This window comes from Paramisgurnus dabryanus, chromosome 8 (genome assembly GCF_030506205.2).
Source record: "Paramisgurnus dabryanus chromosome 8, PD_genome_1.1, whole genome shotgun sequence".
Classification (NCBI taxonomy): Eukaryota; Metazoa; Chordata; class Actinopteri; order Cypriniformes; family Cobitidae; genus Paramisgurnus; species Paramisgurnus dabryanus.
In genome coordinates, this window is record NC_133344.1 from 36,721,967 (window position 1) to 36,735,667 (window position 13,701).

Sequence of the window (13,701 nt, forward strand, 5' to 3'; positions counted from 1 at the left end):
TCCCTTGGCAGGGCTGGCCCTGGACAGAGGCGGAATAGGTAAATGCTAAGGGCACCCGGGCGCCCAAATTATTTTATTAATATATATGTATGTGTAATTTCGATGTTGGAATATAGTCTTAATAGTTTTAATAAAGCATACTTTATGTAGTAAGTGTACTAACACCTATGTTCTAGTAGTATACTTGTAAGTGTACTACTTGAATACCACTTGGGACTAAATTGGCCCACTTTTTAGTATATAAAAGTATACTTCTAAGTATACCATAACAGTAAGAGTAGTCAACTTTAAGTGCACAACTAGTGTACAAGGACATTCTTCATTTGTACTGCAAGTGAACTAATAAGTATAATTGTAGTTTGCTAGACATATACTTCAAGAGTACATGCAAATGTTTTGTTAGTGTACTCTTATTAAGCTAGTAGGTTATTAATTGTGTGCTGCAGGTATACTTGCAAGTGTTCTGTTAGTGTACTCTTAGTAAACCAGTAGGTTGATAATTGTGTGCTGCTTGTCTAACGAAGCACTTTGACACTGAGGATCCATTTGCAGGCTTTTATTAAACAGACTTGTTTTCCAACAGGCAAGGTCAAACAACAGCAAACACAGCAATGTAGGGCAGGCAAATCTCGTAGTCATGAAACAGGCAAATGGGTCAGGCCAGCCAACAAACATACTCATAAACCGGGTAAAACACATAAAGATCAATAAATACAGATAGGCAGGGAGGTAAACCGCTCAGAGATGACTGCGGGGCAAATCAAGTCTGAATATTTCCAGGGAGTTTGTATAGGAAGTTCAATGAGTTTCAGGTGCCAGAGCAATCAGTCCAGGTATGCAGGATTATGGGAAATGGAGTCCAGAACGAAAGTTAATATTCAGGGAATTCAGCCACATTTATGACAACTTGCAAGTCTTCATTTAAAGCATTCTCAGTAAACTACTAGGGGGTGGTTTCCCTGACAAGGATTAGCTTTAACCAGGACTAGGCCTTAGTTTAATTAGGAAATATAACTAGTTTTAATAAACATGCCTTACTAAAAACATTACTGGCGTGCATTTTGAGGCAAAACAAAGGGCACTGATGTATTTTATAGATTTATTTTAGTCTAATCCCTGTCCGGGAAACCGCCCTTAAAGTTTTATACTACTTGCAATTTTTTTTCAAACTTAAACTGGTGGTCTTCTTCCTCCACTTTGTTTTTTAGTTTACAAATTCCGCCATCTAAATAGAAAATCAGCTTGACGCAAGTGCAACTGGGTTTTAAAGGGGATGGGAGATGAGACTCTCGTTGGTTTATTGAACGTTACGTCCAAAACACCCATTATGCGCCAGGCGCAGTGAATTATTTTTTTACGTTGTTAAACTAGCAAAAGTGGATTCGGACTTGCATGAGCTTTAGACCATGCACAAAGGTCAGTAAAACACGGTCCAGTGTGTAGCTCACATGACACTGTAACCAAAAGTACCCGTGTAAAAGTGAAAGAGTGGAGCAGAGATACAGATCATACAAAATCCGGAGAGTTAACAATGCACATGTGACTTAACAACATTTAATTCATCAGTTCAGTTTATTACTTCATCCGAAGGCGAGGATCCAAACATACTAAAATGAGCCCATGTTGATGTCCTGATGGTTTTTCATATAATCCATTAACTTAGCCCCCTATAGTTCCTCTTTCAGCATGTTTGTTTGTGCTTCAGTGTAACAGCAACCAGTAGCTGCTAAAGAGGCTGAGTAGAGGGAGTTAAAGATGACGCGTTTCAGTTGCATACAGGTGTATTGTAATGTTAAAGAAAACAGCAGAAAGGCAATGATGGTTAGATTAGGTAATCTCCAATAAATGAACTAAATGTAAATCAAAAAGAAACGTACATAAAAAAACGTTCAAAAGAAACAGTCAACAGAAAGTGAGCGTCCCCGCTACTCTCTCCCTTCAAACCTGCATCCACACGCAAACTCACAGATGATATGCACCTGTGGATACACCAAGTGATGTAACAAACGAAAAGTGACAATTTCAAAATGGGTGGAGCTTAGCTAGGGGACCCCTCCATAATGTTTGACATAATTTGAACACTGATCTCGTCCAAGTAGTGACTGTATTAGGGTTGATAGGTTAATCAATAGACTGTAGTTAGAGTGTCAATGGTCTATTAGAGGGATAGAGGTTCATGTGCAGAGATTGGAGATGTGCCCACAGCTGCTAGACTCAATGTTCGCATGGAGTGCTCTTACTCTAATGTGATGCTCTGTTCTTTAATCATCTTAAGATGACTTGATTATCCTCTCACAGAACAAGATGTACTTGATAGAGTGAAACAGAGATGTTAGGATTTAAGGAAGAGTTCGAGTGCAACTAAAACTCCAAAATGGAAGTTTGTGTCAAGAGAAATTTTCATCTAGTAAGTAAGGTAGCGTGCACACCAAAGCATTTACGCCGGCATATGTTTTTTATTGTTTCCAATGGAAGCGCAGTGCTTTTCAAAAAAGCCAGCAGCTGACGGGTTTTGTGCGCCGCTATGCGCAGAGAGTTGAAAAATATTCAGCTTTGTGTGAAAAGCTCAGCAATGTCACTGAGCCGTCCAATCACAGTGGAGGAGGTGCGGGACAAATATCACAACCAACCGATGGATCGTTCAACAACTGATAAATAAAGCAGTTTCAATTAAATCAAAAGTTTCACAGCAATCAAAGGGCTCAGCTCTGCTGAAAAAAGCTGGCAAGCACCTACAATCAGCGTCCGCCTGGCGTTTTCAGCCGTGATTAAATGCTTTGGTGTGCACATCCCCTAACACACACTTGTTCATGTTCTAATACCTTATGTGACCATATCATTTAAAAAATAACATTTCTTATTATTGAGCTTAATCTGAAATGTTTGTGTCTAATTCAAAGAGGATGGATCTTAAATAGTGTTTGAATGTAACTGCTTGATGATTAAATACTAAATATAGAACAAAACAACTTTACTGACAGGCTATTAAAGGACCCACAAGCTTCTCACATTATAATAATCATAACAGGGCTCTCAAGTTTTACCAAACGTTTGGAGTGGGATTTCATCTGTTCAAAAATGCAGCGGTCCCTCAGCCCCACCTAATTCTCTCAAGTTTTTGCAAGCAGTTTAATTTGACCTATTGTTTATAATTGACCAGGGCTGCATTTCCCAAAAACATCGTAAGGCTAAGTTGATCGTAAAAACAATCGTACAAATCATCTAAGACTTTCCCAAAAGCACTGTTACTTAAAGGCTCTCTAAGCGAATCTGCGAGACGTTAGTTATTGTTGACGTTTGAAACTGTTTTCAAACAGACGGAGCGTAGCTAACTCCTCCCCCTCCCTTCTGTGCTTTCATGAACGCGCCCAACCCCCACCCCCAAATCCTTTTTGTCGTTTATTGGCTGGAATACTTTGTTTTGTTTTGTGATGCTAGGTTTGGCCACTTGTTGATATTGCCGTTTGTGAAGCCTGGGCTGTCAGAGATCGCGTTTTTTTACAGTTTGATCAGCAGACAGGCAGCAAGCAGATAGTGAGGAGATGTTTCCGGTATGTAACAAAAAATGTTTTATGGTCTAAAACGCTTCAATTCGCTTAGAGCGCCTTTAAGTAGCACTTGAAAATCGTCATAGATATATGAGTGCTGTGGAGTAATTGAAAATCTCTAAGTGCATCGTAAGTTATACGGTTTATTGGTTTAATATAAAAATTAAAGAAATCAAAATAAAAAATTCAATCAACCACGTTCAAGTTTTCAATCCGTTATAATGTTTACATGTGTTTTACTGCCTTTCATCTATTCTCTTAAAATTAGAAGCACTTCTGGAAGAGACTGAAGATTTGCAGAGACATCGTATTATTAAGCTCCTAAATTAATTCATTCTTTAAATTTTGAGGTTTATTGTGACCAAAGGTTGTGCTTAATATAATGTGTACAGTATGCAGTTTATAAATGAATGTTGGTACAATAAAGTACAAGTGTACAATAAACATTTTGTACAGAAAGGCATAAGATATTAATATAAAGAAATAATAATAATAATACTATAAACTGCCAAAGGCATTGCACATTGGAATGAGTCCTAACTACATGGCACAAATTATTAAAACATTTAATTAGTCATTGAAAAATATCAAACAATATTATTACATGCACATCTGGTGAAGATTATAATTCTATATGTGACATTTCACCGCATACCGAACAAAGTTTTCTTTCAATGTGACATGAATATAAATGCTTTAAAATATATTTAAAATATACAAAAAAATGACTGAAAAATATATTGGTTAAAAATAAAATTTTGTAAACATATTTAAAAATATACAGAACTGTACAAACATCTTAGGCCACCATGTCAGATTTGTTGTTTTTGCAATGTAATCATATATAATTGTTTCTCAGTCTCTTTAATAGAATACAACCACAAAATACAGGAACTGTGTATGTAGTATTAAAAACTGTATAAAAATGTAAACTGAAGTGTCAAGTTTTTAGGGTAAACTCCCTTCTTATCATCGGAACAAGATGGCGCCAGTGTGTTGGTCGGCTTGCCGTCAGTTCCTATATTTGTTTGTGTTTGTATTGCTATTTACGTTAGATAAGCACTGTTCCGCTGCTACATGGTCTTACGACCGGAATACTTTGCTGGATCTCCGAAATGCATGGGTAACTCCAGCTTTTCGTGACGGATGTCATCCTCCGTTTAAACTAGGGCATGTACTTGATTTAATTTTATCATATGGATTTAATGTTGTTAACATTGTGATTGAGGAGGCAACTTTCTCTGATCATAAACCTATTATATTTGACATTAACCTCCTCGGGCCCCTGCAAACTGTCAGAGTTCAAGATCACTACTCTCGTCATATAAATTCCTTTACTGCAACTAAGTTTTCTGATAGTTTTTTGAGTGGAAATGTTGCATCTATTATTGCAAAAGCGGCATCATCATCCTCTACCCCGGATAAATTAGTTACCCTTTTTCATTCTTCTTGTTCTTCTATACTTGATACTGTGGCACCGTTTATATACACTCGCTCTAAATTGAAATCTCAATACTGGTTAGATGACGACACGCGCTCTCTTAGGCACGCTTGTCGTAAAGCTGAAAGGAAATGGAAAAAGGATCATCTCGAGGTTTCTTTTCAAATTTTTACATCTTCATTAATTTCTTTTCAGGCAGCAGCAAAAAAAGCCAGAGTCAAACACCTCTCTGATTTGATCAGCAAGCATTCAAACAGACCAAGAATCTTATTCACTACAATAAACTCTGTAATCAGTCCTTCAAATCTATCGGTTGTTGATGCCTCTGCTGATACCTGTGAGAAATTTCTTAAGTTTTTTACTAATAAAATTGATAGCTACAGATCAGTGTTGATTCCCACATCATCTGCTACTGAGCCTGGCTGTTCAGGGGTATTAGCTACTTTTAACCAATTTCAGCCCATCTGTCTTACTGAATTGAGGAACTTAGTGTCACATATGAAACCCACCACTTCTTTTAATGATTCTATTCCCTCTTTTATTTTAAAGGATGCTTTTGAGGTAGTCGGTCCCTCCATTCTGGTTATTTTAAACTTATGTCTTGTATCTGGCATTGTCCCAACAAGCTTTAAGCATGCAGTTGTCCAACCCCTGCTTAAAAAACATGATCTTAATGTTACATGTTTGAATAACTATCGTCCCATCTCTAAGCTTCCTTTTATTTCTAAAGTGTTGGAAAAAGTGGTTTTATCACAGTTGCTCCCTTTTTTAACCACTCACAAGATATTAGAACCTTTTCAGTCAGGCTTTAGATCACTACATAGTACTGAAACCGCCTTGCTTAAAGTAGTCACCGACCTTCTTCTTACATTAGATTCAGGTGATAATGCCATACTGATATTACTGGATCTAAGTGCCGCTTTCGACACTGTTGATCACAACATTCTCCTTACTCGTCTTGAACAGCAGGTGGGCATTAGGGAGACTGCATTACTTTGGTTCCGTTCTTATCTTAATGATAGGACTTTTTCAGTATCTATGGGCAAGTTCACTTCATCCTCTGCTTCTGTTTTATATGGGGTTCCTCAGGGGTCCATTTTGGGTCCTATGCTTTTTAGTCTGTACATGCTACCATTGGGTGATATTATACGGAAGCATAACATCTCTTTCCATCTTTATGCGGATGATTCACAATTGTATCTGCCGTTAAAATCTAAAGAGTCCTTACAATCTCTTCTGGCCTGTCTCGAAGACATCAAAATTTGGATGGCTGATAACTTTCTCAAATTAAATGATGACAAGACCGAGGTGATTGTTTTTGGTTCTCCTACGGCTAGATGCAATGTGGTTCAAAATTTTGGTAATTTCACTTCATTTATAACACCTTATGCAAGAAATTTGGGTGTTATTTTTGACTCAGAACTCTGCTTCGACAAGCAGATTAGTTCGGTTGTTAAAAATAGCTTCTATCAGCTTAGGATGATTTCTCGCCTTAAGTCATTTTTATCTTTTAATGATCTTGAGAAAGTTATCCATGCCTTTATAACATCACGGCTGGATTAGTGCAATTCGCTCTATTTTGGGCTCTCTCAATCATCAATTAGACGTTTGCAGTTAGTACAGAACGCAGCAGCGCGTCTTTTAACTGGCACTAGGAGGCGCGAGCACATAACCCCCATTTTGGCTTCCTTACATTGGCTACCTGTACCTTTCAGAATTCAGTTTAAAATTTTACTGTTTGTTTTTAAGGCACTTAATGGGCTTGCCCCCACCTACATTATTGATCTTTTACAGCCATATTCAGTTCGAAGGTCGCTAAGATCCTCAAACAAAGGGCTCCTGCTTGTGCCACGTTCACGGCTTAAACAGAGAGGTGATAGAGCTTTTGCAGTTGCTGCTCCACGTTTGTGGAATCAGCTCCCCCAGGATATTAGATCTGCCCCCTCCATTGATGTTTTCAAATCTAGGTTAAAAACTCATCTCTATTCTCTAGCCTTTCTTGTTTCTTAAATTAGGATTTTTATTGGTTTTATCAGTGTTGTGTGCTTTGACATGGAAGACTTTAAATTTATTATGTTTTATATAATCATGTTTATTAGCTATGTGTTTTATTTTATTGTTTTAGTTACTTATTGTACAGCACTTTGGTCAGTTTTGCGCTGTGTGTAAATGTGCTTTATAAATTAAACTTTACTTACTTACTTACTTTACTTACTTCCACTTGAGCAATAGCAGGAAACTGCAGGATCTCTTTAAGCCTCTTTGGAGGCTGTAGAAAATCATGCAATCCGCAGTTTTTTGGGAGTTCATAAGTTTGTCCCAGTGCTGGCAGCGCTGGGTGATATGGGTTGGGTTCCGGGATCAGTCCAGAGAAAATGCGAAAATGGTTAGACTTGTTCATATGCCTGAAAATAGAGTAACAAAAAAAGTTTTTTTGTGGAGTAAGAATAAGTCACCCTTGGCCGTTGAGACTGTTTTTTCAGATGTACATCTCCACGTATACTGTAATAATCTGTATTGTAGTGTCAATAAAATTAGATCCCATTTGATGTCAAATTTTGAACATTAATGGTTGATTGGGATTATGGCTTAGCCAAAGTTAAGGACCTACATACAAATGAAAGAGGTATATGAAACAAATTTGTATGTAAAGGCAAATTTGACAAGAAATTAACGATCTTTGATGGCTCAACTGAGAACTGGTATCCTTCCCCTGGCCTTAGAAACTGGTAGGTTCACTCAAAGTGGAAGAGGACAGACTTCGTAGACTGTGTGAGTTAGGAGAGGTTAAAAATTAAACTCATTTTGTGTTATATTGCCCACAGTATATGACTTTAGAAATGTACTAATTGGTAAATTGTTTGTTAAAAAGCCTGAAATGTTTTGGATTAGTGATGATGATAAGATGAAATGGTTGTTTAATCACAAAGTTTATGTAAGTTGTGTTTACTGTTTGTTAATTGTTCTTTTTTATGCTAGTGATACCGGTGTCTTATAAGCTTATTAGGGCTGGGCATACTGTAGTATGCAAGACACAATAATACAAATTATTCATTCATTCATTAACCTAAATGAAATAAAATCCTACTATCTAATTTGAAAGAAATTAGTCTTTTTACTTCATTCTGCTCAAAAACGCTTAAGATGTGTTTAGTGCCAAGAGACGTCACACTAAACACAGACGATGCCTAAAGAAGACATTTAGTCCTGAAAATGTCATTTAAACATTTTTTGTACCAATTTCCTGTATTTTCTGTTTGTATCTTAAAAAAAGTAGATTAAAACAACACTTTTAAAACTTTAAAACAACAAGTCTGGTGATGGTGACCTAAGACTTTTGCACAGTACTGTATTTCAACACACACACAGTGTATATTTTTTGGGCCATTTTTCGTATATATATATTGCTGTATGGTGTGATAAAAACATTCACAATATATCCTCCTTGTGTGTGTGTGTTTACCTAGAAGAGGTGTGGTAACATCTAAAGTTGCCTTTGATAAAGTCCCACTCATAGTTTCTCATAAATATAAAGTGTGTATTTGGCATTTGCCTGAACATCATTAAATAACTCCTGTGCTTTATGTGGAAAAACTTTAAAGTCTGAGTGAGAGAGAAAGAGAAAGAGAGAGACGTTACACAAACACAGAAAGAGGACAAATAAATGAAGACACAGTAAGTTACATTGTGTATGATGTTTTCCCTTCAACAAGTTTGTACACTGAAAAAAATTATTCATTGAATTTAATAAATTTTTTAAGGTAAGTGGTTGCAATTAATTTATTTAAGCTACATTTAAACAAAAGTTTTAATGTAATATTTTTTGTTTAAATGTAGCTTAAATAAATTGATTGCAACCGCTTACCTTAAAAAAATTGATTAAATTCAATTAATCATTTTTTGTGAAGAACATTAATGTTCTTCCACACAAACTTGACCGTCAGAGAGAACACTGACTGATCAGATGAGATCCAGCAGAACTAAAGTGAAACACATTCGAGTTAATAATAAGATGATGACTTGTTTTTAGTTTATTAAGATCTCTGTTGTGGATGAGGACTCACTCCTGTGTTGTAGATCAGTGAGGACAGAGACCACATCCATCCACTGGAGAACACATCCATCTGAAGATGATCTCTATTCAATAGCAAACTCACTCACATTTACTGCAGGGATATCAAGTTCCCAATGTAACTTTACTTAAGTAAAAGACCATCAGAAAAAACTCAGAGACCTTTCACTGCAGGAACATCTGTAAAAAACACATCACAGATCTCACACACCTACGGCAGATATACATCAGTTTGTGCTGATGTATATCTGAGGGACAGTTGATAGTCTTTCTCTCTACAAAACAGAAAAAATAATAATTGAACTCAGTTATATTTATAGTTGATAGATCAGACTGTGCTAAAAAAAGACAAGCACTTTACCTTTTGAAGTGTTGATGGTTCTGATATTCAGCTGAATCTATCTGCATGTGAGAGACTCCTCATTCAACAGAAAATGACACGATGTGTTCACAAAGTTGACCTCTTTAAGATAAAATTTAGAAATAACAAAAAAGTTAAAACTCTGTGTATGTTTGAAGATGACTTAAAAAGAATAAAGTATAATACAAAAAAACAACAACATCTGATCCCAGAACAGAAATATGAACATGGAAATACAAGTACAGGAGAATGTCACACAGTGATTCACCTTTAAATAAACTATGAGTCTGATCAAATGATGATAATGAGATTATAAAATGTGAGTATTTTTGATCCATGAACTTTAAAGAGATGTAGATCAAACTACAGTGACGATTAAATTAATTTCATATAAAGCTCTACCTGCAGTAAGTTTAATATATACAGACAGAAAATAACAAATAAAGAAATGTTAACATAGATGTGATTTTTCAGAGACTTACTGTCCATGTTTGTTTTGAGCGCACGCAGAACCAGAAGAACATAAGTGTGGTCACATTTCTCAATGTGAAGCTCAGAGGAACACAAATATCATTAGAAAAACACTTCAACGTTTTTCTATACTTTTGATGAATACTTTTCTTGCACATTATAGCTGAAATTAAAGAGGTTTCTGTGGAAAACTGTGCTGCCCAACAGAAACGACTCTTCAGAAATTAAACCGCTGATGAACAAGCTATGAACATCCGCCACATGAGTTTCAACATCTTTATAAATCATCAGCAGATAGGCTATATTAGAAAACAGACCTTACAGCTCTTTTCAACCTGATAACAGAATACATGAGCTGATAAATCTTCTTTGATAAACAGAATGTTAGTCACAAAATCCACACGGACACCCCCATTAGTTGATACACTGTATAGACACAGGTACTGTATTAGGATGCCCCTTCTAATAAAATTTTTTGGGACGGCCCTGTTGTCTCACTGTGAAGGTCCCTGGTTCAAGCCATGGCTGGGTCAGGAGGTCTTTACATTTTCTCCCTGTGTCAGGATGACTTTACTCGGGGTACTACAGTATATGGTTTCCTTCCACAGTCTTTACACACACACTGACAGAAGGGCTTCAATTCACATAACCTACATTTTTAACTCGGTGATTAAACAGTTCTCACCATAAATATAGCCATAGATTCTAAAATGACGTTTAGAATAAAAAAAAAAACATGTTTATCTATTCCAGTTATTCCAATCTTAATGCTACACCACACAATATCATTTTAAATATTTTTTTGGAAAGGACTTTATCTGTGTTGAAATTACCCCTGTGTCTAAATCATTGATGGGTTTGGGTGAATGTTTTTTGACTCGGATATGTTCAGGTTTGGGCTTTATGCAGACCAGTCAAGTTCTTCCACACCAGACAGAATCAATAATTTCTTTTTGAACCTTGCTTTGTTCATGACAGAGGCATTGTCTATTAAATTGAATAAATTGAATAAAAAGCTGCTCTGCCCAAACTGCTGCAATAAAATTAGAAGCACACAATACTCTTGTCTAGACTATCATGATATGCTATAGGATTAAGATTTGTGCTTACTCATATGACTAAAGTAGTCAAACCTGGGGCAGTTTCCTGGGCAGGGTTTAGAGTAGTCCAGGACTAGGCCTTAGTTATATTTAACAACATTTACATAGTTTTTTTTACAAACAGACCTTACAAAAACAATATTGGTGTGCATCTTGAGACAAAACAATGGCACTGATATATGTTAAGATATGTCTTTACAAGGTGTTTATAAATTAATGGCGGGGTGCATGATTAAAAAAAAACACTATGGAAAAGGGGGTCAGGCCGTGAACCAAAACACACTTGTAGCCAATCAGCAGTAAGGGGCGTGTCTACTAACTGACATCATTGCCTGGGTTGTGTATGTGTGGGGCGGGTCTATCAAAAGTAGGTACAGATTCTATTGGGGTAGGGGCGTGTTTGTTTAGGTGATTTCAAATATTAACATTGGCTTTCAAGATCATGCATCCCATCTTTAAGGTAGCTCAAACATGCTTTTTAGTCTGGGACTAGGATAAGCCCTGTCTGGGAAACTGCCCCTATATGTAAGGGCACACTCATATTATCCAAACCATGCCCCAGCACTATTGTCCCCCCTCCCTACTCCCCTAGATGCACACACTCACACTGTACTTTTATCAATCCGAGCCCAGGTGTGCTTTCGTCATTAGGATGCAATTGTTCTGAACAAACCAGGAAGTAAAGCACTCTCTTAACACTGGAACCCATCATAATGTTAAATCTCTGTATTTTATTTAATAATAATAATAATTCATTACATTTATATAGCGCTTTTCTCAGTACTCAAAGAATCTCCTCAACCACCACCAATGTGCAGCACCCACCTGGATGATGCGACGGCAGCCATATTGCGCCAGAACGCCCACCACACACCAGCTTATTAGTGGAGAGGAGATTTAGAGATTTAGAGAGTGATATAGCAAATTCGTATGAGGGATGATTAGTAGGCCAATGAGCAAGTTTGGCCAGGATGCCGGGGCACACCCCTACTCTTTTCGAAGGACATTCTGGGATTTTTAATGACCACAGAGAGTCAGGACCTCGGTTTAACGTCTCATCCGAAAGAAGGTGCTTTTTGACAGTATAGTGTCCCCATCACTATACTGGGGTGTTAGGACCCACACAGACCACAGGGTGAGCACCCCCTACTGGTCTCACTAACACCTCTACCATTTAGAGTCCTGGAAGATCCTGGAAGATGAGCTGATGTGTTCTGAACCAATTGGAGTGGTTTAATAGATTGTACAGGAAGGCCAGCAAGAAGAGCATTGCAGTTGTCCAACCTGGAGATTACAAGGGTCTGAATCAGTTGTGCAGCATGCTCTGTAAGATATGGCCGTTTCTTCCTGATATTGTATAACGCAAAACAGCCTGATCGCGTTGTCTTTGCAAAGTTAAAAGGGACAGTTTATCATCAAAGAATACCTCAAGGTTGTGTTGCCAAAGTTGAATGGATAGGTTATGCTGTAGCGTGGGTTTTGCCAGAAAAACAAGCAGCTCCGTCTATGCTAGGTTCAATAGGAGGTGGTGTTTTTTTATCCAAGCCAAGATGTCTTCTAAGCAGGCTGTAAAGCGGGTTAGACACCAGACAAGAAGTGCCGCGTTGCGTCTAGGACAACTCGGAGGTGTCGTACACCGGACGTGCACATTAAATAGCGCAAGCTTAGTCAGATAGTGTCTACTTCAAAATGCAAAATATATGTTACCAGCCAATGTCAATCACTAACGATTTGGAACAAATAAGATATTATTTAATGTTAAACTACGTGAGTATCGCTCTGTGGCAGTACAGGGTTTGAGCAGCGACCAGGGCCAAAGCGGACAGCCGCCATCAGGCGCCGCCGGTGAGCGTTCATTCATAGAATGTTTTTAGATCCATGGCGCAGCGCTTCTTATCCGGTATGCGACCCCCTTAATACGTGCTGCTATGGCGAGATCATCACGGTGAAATGAGAAGAAGATCTGGGTGTCATCAGCATAGCCTGTATGATAGGTCCCAAGGGGTACCTGTGATCCCTAGCGATGATAGGGTGGCTAGTAGGATCTGATAATTGACTGTGTCAAAGGCTGCCGATAGGTCTAGTAAAATCAGAACCGAGGATTTGGATTCTGCCTTAGCTATCTGCAATGCTTCCTTTACTGCTAACAGTGCTGTGTCGGTAGAATGGTTGCATATGAAGCCTGACTGCTTGTCATCAAGTAGATCATTCTGAGATAGAAAGGAAGATACCTGTTTAACAAAAGCTCTCTCAAGTGTTTTCTGAATGAACAGCAGAAGACGGGTCTGAAAAAATTGGATACTGACGGATGAAGTTTTGGTGGTGAAAAAGTTTGCAAAGTTATCAGCTGACAAAGAGGAGGTGGGTGGAGGGGGACAGCTGGGTACATCAGTACCCTTGGTTGTGCAGAAGAATTTTTTACATGTAGTGACAGCAGCAGAAAAGAGGAGAGAAGTGACTGGTAGTGACAGAGTTCGGTCCGGTTGTTAGACTTGTGCCATTTCCTTTCAGCACCCCTGAGTGTAGTCCATTGCTCACAGAGAATATCAGACAGCCATGGACAAGAGGGAGTAGCACGAGCTGGTCTGGATGACAGAGGACAAAGAGTATCTAAACATGATGTAAGAGTAGAGTATAAGGTGTTAGTGGCAGCATCATATCTAAAGACAAGAAGGTTGGAGCAGGCATAATCGTAGATGGGCAGCATG